The following is a 13,772-nucleotide window of genomic DNA, read 5'->3' as shown; positions in this document are numbered from 1 at the left end:
GTGACTCCGGACAGGCTCCTAGATAGCTTTAAGGTGGGGACTGGCTGCCGGAAAGACCAAGCCTTGATTAAAAGCTTAGAACTTTCAGCCCCACTCCCCAACCCCTGGAGACAGGAGAGGGGCTGGAAATTGAGTCAATCACCAATGGACGATGACTTAATCAATCCTACATGTGTTACGAAACCTCCATAAAAACCCCTAAATGGCAGGGTTCAGGGAACTTTCCAGTTGGCAAGCACATCTACAAGCCAGGAGGGTGGCACACCCCAAATCTATGGGGACAGAAGCTCCTGCACTCAGGACCCTTCCAGGCCTCGCCTATGTGCCTCCTCATCTCAAATGTTCATTTGCATGCTTAATTATAAACTTTGATCATAAGCATAGCATTTCCTGAGTTCTGAAAATTATTCCAGCAAATTATCAAACCTGAAAGAGGGAGGTGGTGTGGGAACCCCTGGCTTTGTAGCCAAATAGGACAGAAGTGTGAAGGACCTGATACTTGCAACTTGCGTCTGAAGTGAGGGCAGTCTTGTGAGACCTAGCCCTTAAAATCCTGTGGCATCTGACACTAACTGTAGGTAATTAGTGTCAGAACTGAATTGAATTATGGATCACCTTGTTGGTAACAGAGTCGGAGATGTGGTGTTGGATAGACACCATGTATTCGATTGATATGAGAGAAAAACCACACATATGCATTGTACTATAATGTATGTGTATTACTGTATGCAGGAAACACGTGATCACGGGGTAAGTGCTGACAGAAATTTGAGATTTAGGTTTAGTGTCCAGACCTAGCCAATGGTTCTCCGAAGATATCCATGTCCTAAATCCCAAGAAATTGTGATTATGCTAGGTTACATGGCAAAGAGGAATTAAGGTTGCAGATAAAATTAAGGTTGCTAATCACCTGACCTTAAAATAAGGAGATTATCCTGGATTATCCAGATGGGCTCAGTGTAATCACAAGGATGCTTAAAAGTAAGAGGAAGGCGGGGAAAAAGTCATACAGATGGCAGCAAAAGGACTCAGCCCACCGCTGCTGGCTTTGGAGCTGGAGGAAGAGTCTCATGGGCCAAGGCAAGGAGATAGCCTCTAGATGCTGGAAAGGCAATTCTCTCCTAGAGCCTCCAGAAGGAACAGGGCCCTGCAGACACCGGGATTTTACCTAGTGAGACTCATTTCAGACGTCTGACCTCTCAAACTATAAGTTAATAAATTGGGTTCCTTCGAGCCACTCAGTTGCCTACCTTCAACATTGCCTCATATTGTCTATCCCTGTAACTGACAGCCCTTCCAAACTCATGAACCCAACTCACACCTCATAGTTCGACAGCACATTAAAACAGACCTTCAACACCTTCACATTCTTACAACCTTAGTCCTGCACCACTTACACTGCCCCTTTTCCCACTACAAAACTCCAACTTTCTCTAGGTCTGCACGATCCAGTATGGTAGCCATTATCTCCAGGTGGCTATTGAGATGTGAGACATGACCAGTTGAACTGAGATGTGTTTTAAGCGTAAAATTCATACCAGATTTCAAAAACGCAAACATACGAAATAACGTAAAAAAACTCACTGCCCAATTTTTAAAATATTGATTGCATGCTGAAATGTTCGTATTTTGGATACATTGGGTTAAATATGTTAAAATTAATTGTACCTGGTTCTCTTCACCTTTTTAACATGACTATTAGGAAATGTTCAATCACATGTGTGGCTTCTGTTTCGTTTTTATTAGACAATGCCCATTCCAACATGTAAATTTGGGATTAATCATACTGTATGCAGCCTCACTCATCCTCAGGCCTGATGCAGTAATGCATTTCTTCCTTCTTTGACTGCTGTTGTCCATCCTGTGCCTGATTTTTAGGCTCACTTGGCCCTCCCATAAACCATGCCATGGCAGGCACAGAAAACCTAACCGTGGGCAGTAACACTGTTTCAAGGCAATTGTGTGCGGCTTACTACAACCCTCTTACTCTAGCTATAGTGCAGTCTCACAATTCTGGCAACTCTGTTCTATCAGTTTCACTTGGTATTATTCTCTAAGAATCCATAAAAGAAAAAAAAAAGCACTAAAAAGAAGATTTGCTCATTTGCCAACCAAAGTATTATGCTTTGGTTCCTCTTCCAGAGCTTTGTTTAAATATTTTAGTTTACAATCAAAAAATATCTAATGTGGATATGGGGATATGTGTATAAATACAGCTGATTCACTTTGGTGTACCTCATAAGCTGGTACAAGAGTGTAAAGCAATTATATTCCAATGAAGAGCTTAAAAAAAACCTTACTAAAAAAAATCTTACTAAAAATAGGTGTGCATATTCTTTTAAAGTTTTTATACATGTGCAGATAAAACTATTGGAAGGGAAATCTCTAAAACATTAACAATGTTTTCCCTGAGTAAACACATAAACAGGTGATTTTCATTTCTTTTTTACAATTTTATGATTTTTCTGCAATGTATACAACATATATATATTTCTTTTATAATTAAAGGGAGGGGGGAAAAGCTTCAATTTATAATAAAACAGCCAACCCTGATAAAGCACAGGAAGCAAAGTCTGTTTCCTTTACTAATGAACAGAGAGAAAGAGTGGATTTTCTGAGTTTTGCTAACCCAAGAACCAAATGAAACAAGCCAAGCTGTTGCCTGATTCTCTTTAAGCATCTTTAGGAGATCCATCTGCAAAAACTCCTAGTGGGAAGAGAAGGGGACAGCCCAGGATTTTTCATGATGGAAATACAGATTTAATAAACAGAGAAGGTGGGAGAGAATTTCCTGGGTAGGTCTGGCTGCATCAAGTAGCAGATGAAGTCACAGACCCCAGAACACCATGTCCCTTCCTTGTTAAGCACCAGCCAACCCTCCCCTGACACACATGGCAAGGCCCCCCCCCAAATGGGGTATTTGAGAGAAAATAAAAGAGTCCCCAAAGATACTTAAGGACCAAGGTGGTTTCCTACTCTGCACCGAACCTCCCTTGCCTTGGTGTCTCTCCATTCCATTCAAGGTGCTGCAGTGAGTCTATCACCACTGGGTGTATCGGAGTGATGAAGGATCACAGATTAAGTGGAAGACAGGAGACAGCAGCATATGGTGTCCTCACTGGGCAGGTGCCGCCCCCACGTCCGTGTTCACAGCTGCCTCCCAAAAGCCCTTCCCTATTAACGAGAAATTCAGGGAAGGTACCAGAAATGTCGATGACTCTACTCCGGTCCCAGCCCCACCCCCACCCTCAAACCGCCTTAGCCAACCGAGTGTAAGGGAAAGATTTTTAGTCACACAGACCTTGGTTATTTACTCTGTTCTATCACTTACAGAAGTGAGACTCTGGATGTGTTATTTGTTTCAGGATCTGTAAAGCTGTGCTCAGAGTACCTAAAGTGGGAGGGAGTCCAGTCAGGACCACTTTCCTAAGAGGTAGCTTTGCACATCCCAGAATGCTACCCAGTTACAGGAAGGATATATACAAGGTGAGGACGACCTCCTAGAGGTCCCTTTGACCTCTCCCTCACCTTCCCTCACCCCTGCTCTCTCTGGAGTCCGGTAATGGATTAAAATTCCCCCTAATATTCATTTCATCAGGAAAAAGAAGGGGGCCTCAATTTATAGCAGTCACTCTCCTGATCTACTTCATGTCCCCCCAACACACACACCCCCTCCCTCCGCCAACGCTTGCTCATGACAATCCTAATCACATCCTTACTTCTTAGCAGAGTTCTTCACATGTACTTATGTTTGAAAAACACAGGTTGGGGCTTCCCTGGTGGTGCAGTGGTTAAGAATCCACCTGCCAATGCATGGGTTTGAGCCCTGGTCTGGGAAGATCCCACATGCCGAGAAGCAAGTAGGCCCATGCGCCACAACTACTGAGCCTGTGCTCTTGAGCCCATGAGCCATAACTATGAGCCCATGTGCTGCAACTACTGAAGGCCCCGTGCCTAGAGCCCGTGATCCGCAACAAGAGAAACCACCGCAATGAGCATACGCACCACTATGAAGAGTAACCCTGCTCGCCACAACTAGAGAAAGCCCGTGCGCAGCAATGAAGACACAACACAGTCAAAAAATAAATTAATTAAAAAAAGAATTTCCATATATTTAAAAAAGAAAAAAGAAAAACACATCACCCAGGGAAAACTTTCAGGGTGCCTAGAAAGAATCCTGGGGTCTCAAAGAAGAGAAGACAAAATAAATCCAGATGCAAAAGGGAAAAATCAGGTTAGACTTTGTAAGACCTATTTTAAAATAAAACTAATTCAAGAAGTACCATCTCCCCTTTAGAGTAAAATTGTTCTTCCTTACTTGCTTTCCCTTCTACTATACAGTGCCTTTTCCCAACCTTTTCCTCAAATAAGTCTATGAGTCACCTGGGAAGACAGTGTGTAAACCCAGGGAATTCCCAGTATAAGGGAGGCAGTAAAGCTTAACCCCGGTTTAAAAAGAGCTAGGGGTGACTTCAGCTTTAACAAATCCAATACTTTCATTTTTCAGATGAATATGAAATGCATAGAGGGGAACTCTCTACATAGCAATAAAGAATCTAAATTCCAGCTCCTGACTCCACGACAAGAAAACAAAGGAGTTGATCAAAAGAGAGAGGTAAAAGAACCAGAGATCAAAGAAAGCAGAGATCATAATACTATAATCACAAATGTAAGTCCGTGCAGATATGAGCACACAGAAAAGAGAGCATGGGGCTTCCCGGGCGTCCAGTGGTGAAGACTCTGCACTTCCAATGGAGGGGCCAGGTCCTATTCCTGGTAGGGGAACTAAGATCCCACGTGCCACACAGCCAAAAAAAAAGAGTGTGAGACCCTGAGAAAGTGACAGGGGAGATGTTTGGGCCAAGCAGTGGAAGCTGAGTAAATAACAGTGGTAATGGGATGTGAGGAGGAGATACTGACAGAGGGATACCCCTGGCTGACCAATTTCTTCAGCTCAAACAGAACCTAGAGTCCGAGGTTCAAACTGGCCCCTTCTTTTTTTTTTCTGGTAAACTAACCAACATCTGCAGAGCACTTGCAATTATCCTTCTCAACGGCCTCAGACAGCAGTTTCTCTCTTCAGTATTTCCTTTAATGTTCCAGGTTTCCTTCTCGCTGAAAGCTGGCAGAAAAATAGGTGTTTCTCTGACACACGATGAGATCTGAGACTCAAATGAAACCTGTCCCTGTCATTACACGTACAGGTTTCTCCAGTGCTCAGTGAGGGTGGAATGTGGCCAAACTTTTTCTCAAACTCAGTACATTTATAGGCAATGAGAACTCTAGTGCTGTATGATGTGAAAGCTCTGAAGGAAGCTTTGCCACACTGGACACACTGATATACGGGATTTCTCCTCAAGTATGAATGTACTCTACGGATGGCAATGCTAACTGAAGCCCTTCCCAAACTCCACTGCATTTACAGACCCATTCCTCTGGGAACACTTCTTTGGGACAAGAACATCTTAAGGGAAATTACTGATACACTTTTCTTGCTGAGAAGTCTTCTTTTTCTTTCACTGTCTTCCCGTTGCTGAACTTTTTCCAGTTTAGATGCTGTGCAGCACTTACTGACGTTTCTGGTAATGTTTCAGTATGCTCAGATACCCTGGAAATATTCTGCAACTAGACCTGAGGAAAAAAATAAAGAATAACATGCTTCAAATATTGGTTATTAGGAGAATCCATCATTTTTCTTCTGAAGAATTCAAAACAAAGGAAGAAAACCAAAATGATGTCTGCTCAACTTTCAGTTAACCATTAACTTTCAGCTCTCATTAAGCATATTTTTTTAAGAGAAGCACAGTACTTGCTTTATTGCATATGTTGTGCTTTGAAGGATATAATAGGCAGATTCTGAAAGTTCTACAACCAAAAGTTTTTTAAAAGCTAGGCTGGGGACTTCCTAGGTGGTGCAGTGGTTAACAATCTGCCTGCCAAGGCAGGGCACATGGGTTCAATCCCTGCTCCAGGAAGACCCCACAAGCTGCAGAGCAACTAAGCCCATGCACCACAACTATTGAGCCTGTGCTCTAGAGCCCATGAGCCACAACTATTGAGCCCACATGCCACAACTACTGAAGCCCATGTGCCTAGAGACCGTGCTCTGCAACAAGAGAAGCCACCACAATGAGAAGCCTGTGCACCACAAAGAAGAGCAGCCCCCGCTCACCACAACTAAAGAAAGTCCATGTGCAGCAATGAAGACCCAATACAGCCAATAAATAAATAAATAAATTTATTAAAAAAGAAAAAGCTAGGCTGAAATGAGACTACTGTGAGATATTAACCCATTCTCTAAAGTAAAGCATCAACCAAATGACACCCTTTAGACCTGAAATCTCCCTTTCATGGTCTTTTGAAACAAAAGCAAATGACTAAGTTAAAGTTTATATACCATGAATCAAAATAAAACCAGCTTACATGTCAGATGTCAATTTAATTAATCATACTCAAATTTGGTTGTTTTTGTGTATTTTAAACTGGAAGTGTGTAAAAGTAAGTATAAATGCTTTGAAAGTTTAATCTTTCCTAGTCTTATTTTGCTTGACAAAACCTACTGCCACCACCCAGACCCTAATTAGACACATACTACACACTTTTAACTCTCAAATGGAGCAAGATTGAGTAGCATATAACCTACTCACACATTAATATATTCTCTCTCTCTCTCTACATATACATATATATATATTTATATTTACATATGTGATACACACAGACACAATAGCCTATCACTCACTCAGGTCAGGCCTACTGCTTTCTTTTTTTTTTTTATGTATTTACTGGCTGCATTGGGTCTTTGTTGCTGTGCATGGGCTTTCTCTAGTTGCAGTCAGCGGGGGCTCCTCTTCTCTGTGGTGTGCGGGCTTCTCACTGTGGTGGCTACTCTTGTTGCAGAGCACGGTCTCTAGGCACATGGGCTTCAGTAGTTGTGGCACATGGGCTCAACAGTTGTGGCTCACAGGCTCTAGAGTGCAGGCTCAGTAGTGGTGGTGCACGGGCTTAGCTGCTCCGCGGCATGTGGGATCTTTCCATACCAGGGATCAAACCTGTGACCCCTGCATTGGCAGGCGGATTCTTAACCACTGTTCCACCAGGGAAGTCCCAGGCCTACTGCTCTTATAACCAAAAGTCAGCATCTCAAACCTGTATGAACAAGAGAGGGGCCGAGAACATAAAGAAATCTATGAAGAGACAACCAAGTTGAATGCACTGAGCATGGCACCACAGGCTGGGGATACAAAGGTGAGTACAATCAGATCATTGTACTGAAGAGGAAACAGGCTCAGCGAGTCATGTGACTGGCCCAAAGACACACAGCCAACAAGGGGCACAGCTGGAATTCAAACTGGGCCTGACTGACTCCAAGGCCTGTACTTTTAAATACCATGCAGATAGCCCTTCAAGGGACCAACAATTTAGCAGGTAGAACGAGATCAATAAGTACTACAATGTGTTTTGTTTTCAGAGAAGGAGTGTGGCATAGGGAAGGAAATGCATCCACCCTGGGCAGAAGAGGAGAACTGTTAAAGCTTCTTGTAAGACGTGTTCCTCTAGCTGCGTTGTGAAAGACCAGGAACTGAAGTAAGGCAAGGATGAAAGGAAAGGGCATTCTGGGCAAAGAGAACAACACCGAGAAAAATAAAACAGTAATATATTCAGGAAGCTGAAAGTTTCATATTTCTGAATCATCAAGTCAGGAAGGGTAATGAGGAAGATAAAGCTGCTGAGGTAAACAGGAGTCAGATTAGGGGAGTGGAGAAGGGGGCCTGGAATGCCAACTAAGGAGCTGCCAACTGAAGGGCTTAAAGTGGGAGACGTGCTCAGATCTGTAGCTGGTGACAGTCACTCTGGTGGCAGTGAACTGGATGCCCTGGAAGGGGACTGAGACTGGCAGCAACAAAGACCCAATGCAGCCAAAAATAAATAAATAAATAAATAAATAAGTAAATTTTTAAAAAGTAATAAATAAAAATCCTTTCATTAAAAATCCTTTCATTTATTCAAAAATAAAAAGCTTTTCATAGAAAGCTGAGTGCTTTCTACACACCATGTTCTAGGCGCTAAGAAAACAGATTACAACCGTATGCTCGTGGAGCTTATTTTCTAGTTTTGGAAACAGACAATAAGCAAGTAAACAAATATATAATATTTTCAAGAAGTGATCCTACTTAACATAGGATAGTGTGACAAAGGCTCTATTTTATAGATAAGGTGGTCAGCGAAGGCCTCTCTGATGAGATGAATATTTGATGAAGCCCTGAACAAGTTTTACCTGAGAAAAGAGTATTCCAGGCAGAGGGAGTGTGCGTGGCATGTCTATGAAACAGCAATAAAGCCAGGGTAGCTAGAGCAGAGTGACCATAAGGAAGAGGGTAGGAGATGAGATTAGAGAGGTAACTGGGGATCAGATCATCAGGGACTTGGAGAGGAATTATTTTAAGCAAAATCGAAGTTGAAATTTCACTTCTCTGTGGTGGGTCCCATTCTCAAGGAATGCAAATTAGTCATAAACAATCTTCTAGGTAAATTCTACCGTCCAAAGGCATTGCGAAGCATTCTTTAAATAAGCATGGTTATTAGACTATCTATTATTTGGAAATCTATCCACCACCACCCCCTACTCCTCTGCCTTCAATAAGACAATTTAGAATACACTAGCGGAAAAAAAAATGATTTCTGAATTAACAGTTCAAAATATCTTCCTGGTGGTGCAGTGGTCAAGAATCCGCCTATCAATGCAGGGGATGTGGGTTCAAGCCCTGGTCCGGGAATATTCCACATTCCATGGAACAACTAAGCCCGCGCACCATAATTACTGAGCCTGCACTCTAAAGCCTGCAAGTCACAACTACTGAGCCCTTGTGCCACACCTACTGAAGCCCACATGCCTAGAGCCTGTGCTCTGAAACAAGAGAAGCCACCACAATGAGAAGCTCACACACCACAACAAAGAGTAGCCCCTGCTCTCCACAACTAGAGAAAGCCCACACACAGCAACAAAGACCCAACACAGCCAATACATACATAAATTAGTTAATTAATTAATTAAAAAAAAGAATCTGCCTACCAATGCAGGGGACATGGGTTCACCCCATGGTCCAGGAAGATCCCACATGCCATGGAACAACTAAGCCCATGCGCCACAACTATTAAGCCTTTTCTTCCCCAGTCATGCAGGGTTCTACTCCTTATCACACATCAATGGGTCCCTCCTGACTACTGTCTCCATGAGATTAACTTTTCAAACCTCAGACTCCTCCCACACTCAACAAGCAGCAGAAGAATTAAGTCAATTTGGGTTGCACGACATTCCATGATTCTAGAGCATTAGGTATAAAAGATCTGCAAGTGATTCTAGTCCAAGCAGTATGTATAAATGCTGAGAGATTGCCCTGGAATGAGACGATGATCAAAAGACATTTCTCACATGAGGATGAATGCAAGGTATGGAGCAGTCTGTGTTACTAAATCCCCTAAGAGCATGGCTTTCCCTGCAACACTTTCTGGTGTCAAAGTGACAACATAGTAAGATACAAAAGAAATGTCTTGGGTCAGAACAAGGGAAGAAGGGGGCTTGGGAGCAGAATGAGGAGCATGGAACAGAGCAGGATGTGAAGAGGCAAAGTGCTTTGGAATGAGCTGAGGGAAGCATGAAAATGACCAGAGGAACACACAGGAAGGCGGGGCAGAGATTGATGCCATCCTGCACTGTTGCTTACCTGCATGTCTGTGTCCTCCTGGACTGGACCCCCAGTATCTAGGTGGTTTCTGGCTAGTGCTTCCCCAGCACTGAGCCCCCAGGGCCCTGCCCACTGCCAGCACTAAACTGTTTGTGGAGGTACAAGAAGAAAAGAATTGCTCTCTTCCCCCTCTGTCACTATATATCTTCCTCACGTCTATAAAACCTAGTTCTGCAATTTTTTTTTCTATCAAGTTTCTTTCATTCCCCCCTCTCTGCCCTATAAGTCAACCCAGGTATGCATCCTCTGTCCTATTACCAAAAACGTGGAGGCCAGAGACAAACTGATAGGACCAAAGGGGGATCATCTATGACCAAGGTTGCCCACCAGATTTAAGCAGAAACTACACAGACATGGAATCAGAAAAGAGGCAACTGCAATGATCAGAAGAGAAACAAAAAGAAGTGAGCTGCAAGGCTGCTGATGTGGAAGGCTCAGATCTGCTTGTGCCTACACACGTACACTGTGAGCCTTTTCCTGAGGCCCTTGGCATGCCTCATGGGCTAAGGACAGCGTGTTAGGGGGGTCCCTGTCCAGCACAGAGACAAGAAAAAGTACTCACGGGAGAAAGGATGCAGGAGGATTCCAGAGCCTGGATGTGAGGAAGATAGCCGAGACGAGGAACTTAGGACCAGTCGGAGCCAGGCTGGAATTGTAATGGGAATCTATAGGTGATGAGGGCTTATAAAGAGGGAAGCTTCAAGTATAGGACAAACTGAGGGCCCCTGAATGCGAGACAGAAAGAGCGAGGTCTCACCCGAAAGAAATAGAAAAACAAAGCCACATCCACGCAGCTCCTCCACACCACATTCTCCTGTGCACGCAGCTTTTCTGCACCAGCTTGGACCCACTGGCCTCCAAGATTTCTGAGCCTGGACCGCGATGCCCTGAACTACAGCACCCAGAGTGCCCCGCGCACAGATCGAGTGACCCACCCTCTTCTGATCCCCACTAGCCAATGGGCTTCGCCAATTTCCTCTGCCCCCGGAAATGCCACGGAAGGAGAGGGCGCTTCCGGTCCTATGTTCTCTTTGGCCGTCAGGGAATCCAAAGGTGCAGTGCCTACGGCGAGAACGTAAGGCAGCGGTGCTAGGTGTAAGAAAGAGATTGTCCATGGCGTGGGTTCTCCTAACAGAACGTGGGCTGCTAAGACTGACGGACAGCGCCAACCCTCTCCTTTTAGGCTCCTTCCCCACCTCTTCCGGGGCGGGCCTCGGACCTGCGGCACATGCGCACTGTCCTCCGGGTGCCGGGGCGGGCCTGGGACCTGCAGCACATGCGCACTTCTTCACATTTACTGGCGTGGGCCTCGGTATAGCGACACGTGCACCCATGCAGGAAGACCCGGGCAGCCTGTCGGGGCCTCAGGTTTTTTCTGGTGCTATGCTCAGGGCATTGCATTTTGGGTAGTGCTGTCCTTTTTTTCATTTTATCTTGTTTAACCTCGGGAGACTGCAATGAAGTGTTACTAAAAGATCCCTAAAGCTGCAGTTGAAATATGCACTTTTAACAAACCAGCTGTGGGGTATTGGGCGAGTTATTTAATCGTCTACCAGGATCTTGTGGTCTGTGAAACCTGGATGGCCCTTGGGGCTCGGCCTGCCTCCTCGTGTTGCTAGAGGGGGGAGGCTGTATGCAAAGTATTGGTGCCCACAGCCCTCCAGGTCCCCGTAGGACTGCAGTTTCCAGGCCAAGCTGCCTCCTAAGCGCAGTGCTCCAGGAAACCAAATGATTGAGCTGAGCATTAGTCCAGCATCATCAAATTCAGTGAAAGAAAGGGACCAGAAATGGGACAGCATTTTGGGAGTCAGCTGGAAGGAGAAGTGGAGAAAGAGAAGTTTTGTGGGTTTTCCCCTCTACCAGCAATTCCTGATAATTCTCTACCTAAGTTACATCCCATCTGACCACTTTTCTCCCTCCCTACTGTCATTCACGGATCAAGATCATCTCTTGCTTGAATGATTTCTCCCTCTCAGTCCCTGCCCCATCCCCTGTTGGATTATTCTGTAGTGCAGATGTGATCATTAAAATGTATCATGACTTCCCTCTGCCCCTAAAAGTACCAACACTTTAACAAGGCTTTCATTGCTTGACCTCTTCCTACTCCTCTAGTCTTCTCTCATTCTGTGTTCCAGTCACCTTCAAATACTATGTTCTTTTTTTTTTTTAATCTTTAATATGTTTTTCTTTCATGGTGGTAAAATATACATAACATAAATTTTAGTATTTTAAACACTTTTTTTAATCTGGTTGCACCAGGTCTTAGTTGCAGCTCATGGGCTCCTTAGTTGCAGCTCACCAGCTCCTTAGTTGTGGCATGTATGTGGGATCTGGTTCCCTGATGAGGGATTGAACCCAGACCCCCTGCATTGGGAGCATGGAGTCTTATCCACTGTGCCACCAGGGAAGTCCCTTAAACATTTTTAAGTGTACACTTGAGTGGCATTAATTACCTGCACACTGCTGTGCAACTGTCACCATGGTCTGTCTCCAGAACTTTTTCATCTTCCCAAACTGAAACTCTGAACTCTTTGAACAATAACTCCCCAACCCCACCTCCCTTCCAGCCTCTGGCAATCACCATTCTACCCTCTGTCTCTATTAACTTGACTACTCTAGGTACCTCCTGTAAGTGGAATCACAAGTAGTTGTCCTTTTGTGACTGGCTTATTTCATTTAGCATAATATCCTCAAGGTTGTACTTTAACACATGAGCTTCCTCTTACTTCAAGGCCTTTTTGCATGTGGAAATAATGTAATAAACATTTTGAACTCTGCTGAACACAGTCCTGGCTTGGTTTTAAGCAATACCTCCCACCATACTCTGTCAATTCTCCCTTTCTGGCTCTGAAAGATTTTGTAGCTTTCTGTTCACTTATTTATTAGAAGTCCAGCCTAGTGTGGTTAGTCCACTTTAAAACTTCAGTTTCACATCAAGTTTACATTCCTTCCTTCCCCTCAGCACCAGGCAGTCTTCAGCATGGGACTCGGTTTGGGGAACTGGTGAATTCTGTCCTTTAATAGAACTCTCTTTTGCTCATTTAAGTTACATGTTGTGTTGGGACCTGGTAGCAGGACTGGGGAGGGTCTGGGAGGAAGGGAAAAACGTCTTTTTACCTAACTGGGCATGTCATGGCAATCATCTGTTGGTTGTTTGTACCTCAGGCTAAAGCTGACTGGTTGTGGATACCTTCCATTTGGAAGGTGCCCAAATGCTAATTCCTATGGGCACATAGATTAGTTTCCTGGGAACTCTCCCTGTTGCACAATCCCATGATGGGAAATCTGCTGCAACCTAACTTCTCCCCACAAAGCCTCACGTCCTGCCTTTGGCTATATAACTAAGCTCCCCTGGTTACTAGTTTTCTTGGGAGGAGGACCAGTAAGAAGGCTCAAGCTCTCTTGATTTTCACACTGTTCTTTGACTTCTGGGAAACTCACACATCCCTGCTAAACCACATTGTAGGAGAGACAACTCTTTCCCTGGCAACCCTCATTCCTTACTCCAATGATCACATAGAACAGATGAGGATGCTCATCAGCAGGTATCCAACCAGGGACTGAGATGCAGTCTCTCCTTGCCAACCCACCAATTTCTATGAGTGGTTCTCTTGGAGAACCCTCACCTGGGAAAGGTGAGGATAAAACACACAGCACTGGATCCTTTGACCGGTGACAGACACATGACTCCATCAACCCCTTTTCCCTTTCCACCTCTACACCATCTTCTGTTTATTTTCTGGGGAGGTAGAGGATGGAGTACTGGGGTACAGTTTGGGATAAAAGAACTGACTTGCCACCTCTTGATGGTGCCTCTCAGTTTGACGGCATAACTGACAGTTCCAGGGTACCGAATGAGTCCTACTTAACATCTGCAAAAAAAGCAGTGTCTCCTTTGCCCAGCACACTTGTCACACACCTCAACACTTTCTCTTTTTTTCCCTTTATCTGTGACTAGTTCCTTCTCATCTTTTACATATCAACATAGCAATCATCACTGCCAGGAAGAAATCCTAACTCTGCCAA

At 44.4% G+C, this 13,772-nt stretch overlaps 1 long non-coding RNA gene across 1 annotated transcript; it reads right to left on the bottom strand.

The window, feature by feature from the left end:
- Window positions 1-4,155: 4,155 nt before the first annotated feature.
- LOC130830574 (uncharacterized) lies at window positions 4,156-10,628 on the bottom strand. The gene is made up of 3 exons (XR_009047803.1): window positions 10,504-10,628; window positions 10,309-10,392; window positions 4,156-5,631 (listed from the first exon to the last, which is right to left on the bottom strand). It is a non-coding gene; the product is annotated as an uncharacterized LOC130830574 (long non-coding RNA).
- Between the last annotated feature and the right edge of the window lie 3,144 nt (window positions 10,629-13,772).

The sequence above is a fragment of the Hippopotamus amphibius genome, chromosome 1 (genome assembly GCF_030028045.1).
Source record: "Hippopotamus amphibius kiboko isolate mHipAmp2 chromosome 1, mHipAmp2.hap2, whole genome shotgun sequence".
Classification (NCBI taxonomy): Eukaryota; Metazoa; Chordata; class Mammalia; order Artiodactyla; family Hippopotamidae; genus Hippopotamus; species Hippopotamus amphibius.
This window is presented reverse-complemented; position numbering and strand designations above follow the sequence as displayed.